The sequence below is a fragment of the Sturnus vulgaris genome, chromosome 10, assembly GCF_052056855.1.
Source record: "Sturnus vulgaris isolate bStuVul1 chromosome 10, bStuVul1.hap1, whole genome shotgun sequence".
NCBI classification, from domain to species: domain Eukaryota; kingdom Metazoa; phylum Chordata; class Aves; order Passeriformes; family Sturnidae; genus Sturnus; species Sturnus vulgaris.
In genome coordinates, this window is record NC_142252.1 from 18,512,342 (window position 1) to 18,518,534 (window position 6,193).

Genomic DNA, 6,193 nt, shown 5'->3' on the forward strand with positions numbered 1-6,193 from the left:
CAGAACAGATTGTCATTTAACACTACCAAGAGCCTTACCCTCCAAATGAGGCTGGATATGATCCTAACAGGTTACATCCTGCCTGCACTCGTGTCTTTGTGTCCCAGAGGAATTGTTTCAGCTCCTTTGGCTTTGTGACAAATTCACAAGATCAGGTGTCATTTAAAAGGATGACTTTGATGTCCCTGCTCTCGTGGTGCCATGTGTCTCCTCCTGCTCTGTTCAATCCCCACCTGCACAGCACAAGCTCCTCAGGCCTCTCTCATACTGAGGCTTACACCAGGAATTCCAGCATGGAACACCCTCATGGGACATCTGATTCCCCAGTATTTCACCTCCAGGTCTCTGTGGTTAAAGCAAGTGAGAGCCACTCTGCCTTGAGGCTGCCAGGGGATGGAAGGAAGCCTCACACAGGCAGTGATCACACTGGCTGGAGCTTGGAAATGCTGATTAGCAGAAAGGTATTAGGCTTTAGCTATAAATCTGAAACTTTTGGCTCGCTAGACAGTCACCAGTGAGTGACTATGGATTAATGATGGGAGAAATGGCTGCTTTCCATGGAGCTGCCTTCTGGCTTGTAATCAGCTCCTTATTACCTCACCAGTCGAAGAAAATTTCCAGAGAACTGTGCTGGCCTTCAAAAGAAAGGGGGGAAGAAAAGAGATCAGAAATAAGTCACTTAGAGCTCAGAGCAGGGTGAGAAAAGAGCTGTGTGAGTTGTCCAGCTGCCAGAGGAGACCAAGGAATCCTCTGAGTGCCCAAATGAATGCCTGGCTCCAAGAGACTGCACGTGGTGCCTGCATGTGAGACTAGTCCTAAGTGATGTTCTCAATTTCCATATTAATTCAAGGACTGCAGCCAAAGGTAGAAACCCTAAGTCTCCAGGGAAGAAAAACAAATTGCTTTGACTTCTGAAGGAAATCAATATTAGATGGTGCATTGGTTAAAGTGTTGAAACCCATGGATCAGTTCCAGATCCTATGTAAAGAGATCCCTTAGGAATTCTTAGAATAGATCTTCATTATATTCAGCTTAGAAGCGCTTCAAGCAGGAGACAAAGTGAAGCTGGACAATTCTGCAAGTAGCTTGTCTTTTGTCTTGGAACCCAAAATATAGCTCAGTGTAGTTTAAAAGAGACTGAAAACCAGTGAGCTCTGGCAGCAGAAACACCACTGCCTCCACAATCTCCTACCTAGCACAATAATGAGCAAAAGAACAAACACCTCATGTTAAAAGAAGATAGAAAAATTTACATTAAATGAGTAGCAGGACAACCACCTTCTACTGCATTAATTTACAAAACTAGATCTTAGAAGATCACACAGTGGCTTTAAGAAATAATGTGAAATTAGGAGTAAATGTACAGGTTAGTTACAGGAATTTGAATTTTAAGGCAGAAGACACGTGTACAGGTTTAAGCACTCCTAGGCAGTAAAAGGACATGCTCTTCTGTTCCAGCTGTGCCAATGCAATATCCTGCCACTCTCAGTCTAATCCTCATGACAAATCCTCAGATTCCCTGTGGTAGAAATTATGTTGCCTCAGATCTGCTGATGCTCTGGCTGCTGAGGAGACTTTTCCTTAACCTTTATCAATCTAAAATGGCACATTAGTTGAAATGGTTCAAGAGTACATTTTTTTCACTAACCCATCTAATTTTTGAATAAAATGGGTTAGGGAGCACACACACAAGCAGTGCTGCTGGCATGTTTGAGGGGGTTGTTACCTCCAGCACAGGAATGGTAAGTAGGTGCTGAGGACTGAAGAACTTTTGACAACTTGAGAGAACTGCTTGCAGAGTGAACCTCACACCTCACCCTTCTTCACTTACCTCTTTCAGGTTCATTGCAACTGAATGCTCTGGGCAGTGAGGAAAGTTAAGCCAAATGGTGGAGAACCAAATCAAGAAAGAAATTTAAAAATTCAAGACTGTTATAAAATCTTGCTTTGTCCAGTCCCACAGTCAAGGATTGTAGCTATTCTTATTTAATTAAAAATCAGAAGCAAAATACCTCTTTGGCAAAGACAGTGTTTGCTTCATAAATCAGTGAAAAAAAACACATTTTCAAGAATTGCTGTCTTTAAAAAGCCAATAAAATCCATACCATCATCATGATACATGGTTTCATAAATAAATACTTAATAAAGACCAAAAGCACACATACACACTCTCAAAGTCAAAAAGCATACAGAGATCCATGCCACACTCCATTTACACAAAAGCCTGGTTAAAAAAGGAGCAAGTCACCATCTGCTGAACCATCTGCTCCATCCAAGTCCTGTTCTTCATTTATGGTCACTGGGATAGGAGCTTCCACAAGAAAAAAAATGCTCAGCATCATCAGAATCCCCAAATAAATATTTAGCACCTTCTAATGCCACCCTCAGCTTAGTCCAAATAGTGATTTCAGGACAAAATTTTGGCTGTGGACAGATTTGTCTGAGCTTCCTATATACCTGAGGATTGAGGGCATGTTTTTAAAGAGCATTCAAGTGCTGAGTGAGTTATCTGAGGGGCTCTGCTATTTCTGCCTCTCTGCTTGCCATGGCAGTAGCCCATCACCTTGGCACAGAGCCACTGTGGGAAAGGCTGCACTGTCTGAGCTTGTGGGACTGGGGCCATGTGCAGAAACAGTGACTTTTGCCTCTTCATCCTGGTGTGCTTTCAGTTTAAAAAGGAAAAGCAGTGGGCCTCACAAGCTGTGTATTTCCTTCCATAAAACCTGGCAATTACATAATTTTTGCTACATGATAAGTGTTTTAATGTAAGCCTACCTTGATATTTAGTCTACCAAAGTATTTGAGCATTCAGAAATTATTTTCCTCTTCCAAAAACAAGTGTTCTGTGGAAGAACTGTCTCTCTAAATGTGATGTGAGCAGTGAAGGACGAAAGTTTCCTTAGACATCTAATTATTTCCTTAATCAGTTCACTTGTCTGTCTCATATAAGCCCACCCAGGCAGGCAGAAAACCAAGCTTTATACTTTCCTGCATTGAAAGCACCTGTGTATGTAGGGGACAGCTGTATGCCTGGGTTATTTACTGTGCAAACAGCAGGAGATGGAGCAGACAGCTCTTCCAGTCCCTTTGTCTGCAAACACTTTGGTAAATATTTAATCCAAAGCAGGCCTGTTTGGTGCTGACCAAATTGGTGCTTTCCCTGGTTCCCAGAAGCAGCTGTTACTGCAGAGGTCAGAATTTAGTGGAGATGGGCACAGGTACCATGAAGGGCAGGTGACATGGTGGCAGAGATGTGTGTTTTGGACAGTATTTCTGAAGCAGTGATCACTCCTAGCTCTGAGCTTCACCCACCACAGAGCAGCATCCTCTGTGCTTCACTACTGCTTTAGTCTGTAGTAAAGTCACCTTCAGATGGACTTCACTGCAGTGAAATAACAAAATAACAAAATGGGTCAGATGAGCATTGCTTATCTGCTCCAGTGCAAAACGGATGAGTTTAAATATCCCAGCCCAAGCCTTGCTGCTCTGACATCCCATGTTCCCTGAGCTGTGACAGGGCACCTCTGCACAGATTCCCACTGCTCATGGCCTGGATGTTTTCCTGTCCAAACCTCTTACTCACTTTACAATTCTTCAACTATTTTGCCTTCAATCACTGAAAACATGCATTAAAAAACACCTAAAAAAGAAAAGTGTCCCTTTCCCCCTCAAAGTCTTATTCTTCCCTTTGACCCTTCATTTTCTGAATCCGTTTCAGTGGATTCTCTCAAAAGGGATGAATTGCAGCAGCTCATCAGCACAGTTACCTTTTCCCATGTAAATGACTGAAATGGCATTTTCAGTCCCATAACAAACACGATTCATGGGTGCTGTCACCAGGTTTCTGTAGCAACTCCATGCTCCAAACTGCCCTCAGCAGGCACAGCTTTGGGTAAGGTAAAGTGACCTTAAATCTTCTGCACTCTCTTTGGGCTTCAGCTGGAGATTGGCTTGGTTTCATGGCACTGAGCCATCTAATAGAGGCTGCTCTGGTGCCTCATGGGCTGGCACAGCCCCAAAGGGATATTCTTGTAGAAAAGGAGTAGCTGTGGCTGAGGGCATTTCCCAGATCACAGTCCAAGGACAGCAGGCAGAATGCAGCCAATAATGTGCTGCCACTTTGTCACTCTCCCACTTTGAAGGCCCATTTACTAACAAGAAATTCCCACACACCAGGATTTAAGTTTAGTCCTTAGAATGGAAGAATGGAGCTGGAAAGGGTCATTATCTATCTCAATGTGTTTTATTTTCATATTTTTCATAAGCTGATCACTAGAGCTGCACAAAGCAAAGGGAATATCATTGGAAGACTTTTACAGTCATATCTTATATACATAAATGCTATTTCGATGTGTAATAATTCAAGCATAAACCAACAAATTTTAAGTTCATGCTAATGAACCATTCTTTAGTACAAAAGGAAATAATTAGTACAACTGTTAGCCATTGTTTATATAAATATTGCATAAATTCATCATAAACTCCCAGCCTTGAAGAATTATAAGCTTTGATAGCTGAGGAGTTCTAAAGGTACCTATTTACTAGAAAGGAAATCAAGACCTAAAATCAGCAAAATGTTGTGTTTAGAGGGGAATCCCAGAGCAGAGTGCTCATTTAAAACAAGAAGGGTGAATGCTAATCACAGCTAATAGACAAAGCAGACTCACTTTCCATAGCAAAATGATTTAATGCTTCCATTAGAATTCCCACGTGGCTTGAAAACAAGACTGAGAAAACGGGCGTGGAGTTGGGCACTGGTGAAGGAAAAACAGCTCTGCCATAAGTGTAGGGACTTGCAAAGGTAATGATAAGTGGATAATGGACAAGATCAGCACAAAGCCTGACTGCCCCACTGGGACACTACAGGGACAGTGTTTATTCCTCTCCTGAAAAGTGGGACGGCATCCAGGGCAGTACACCTGAGCTGGAGAAGGTCCATCCAAAAAGGATGAAATTCTGCAGCAGCAGAACTGTGGTAACCAACTGTTCACTCCTGTGGGGACTGGCCCCTTCAGGATTCTTCTGTGCTGAAGCATGAATGTGACTGGAAATGGGATGTTTATCTTTCTTAAACAAAATTCATGTATTTTTTTTGTGTCACAGTGCATAGACTTGCCTGACTCAACACCATTGTAACAAGAGGTAGGACTCCCTCATAATGAGGAATATTCAGGCCATAGATATTGACTGTTCTCCTCTCTGACTCTTTCAATCCCTGACAGAAAAAGCAAAGAGGATCCATATTACCTGATCATGTCATAACTGCCTCTCTCAGCTTGGCTTCTTGTGACAGCAGGTTGCAACATCCAGTCAACAGGGCTGCACATATCCTGCTTCCTGCAATTCATTTATATGGAGGAGAAGGATTTAAGGATATTTGGAGACAGTAATTTAGGGGGGAATTTCCTCAAAAAGCCATGGATTTGGTGATATTTTCAGAAGAGTATGGCTCTGCCTGGTCAACCCTCCCCTGTGTATTTCCAGATACACCAGCACAGCCCCCACCCTTTTCATAAGCTTGTTTGATATCACTAAGTACTTTCATATTCAGAAGTCACCAAAATAAGCTAATGCCTTTCTATTTTACCATTAGATATTCAAGAATATTAACTTTGTGCACCAAAGATTTCTTACTGCTGATTTTCCAGACCACATCTTGTTTCTGCTACTCAAACAACCAAAATTTTACTGAAGAGCCACAGCTGAAGGATGAGGAGTTGAATGATGTTCCAAGTTTTGCTTTTCCACCAGGTTTTCTTCCTGGATTTAAGCCACTTGTTTTTCGTTGGCAATAAATAAGCCCCAAAGGTATCAGAAGTGGCACTGTCTGGCCTGCAGCATTGCTGTTACCTACAAATCTGAATAAATCTGAGCCAGATTCACTGGCAACACCTAAATGCTGCAGTGTACCCACATTTGGCTGGGAAAAAGCACATTTAGATGAAGTTCAAATTGCATTCCTTCTGCAAAATAAGACAAAGTTAAACTTGTTTCTCTAAGACTTCATCACCCTGTTAAGAATGTAACAAATAATTTCTTATATTTTAACCAGTCCCTTTCCATAGCTGGTTTCTCCATGAGGAACCTTAATTCTGAAAATCAAGGTCCCTTGTGGAGGTTAAAACAAACATTTCAACTAAGTAATTAGAAAATAATTTGTGCATCCTTTTCACCCTTATTCAGCTGCTACCTT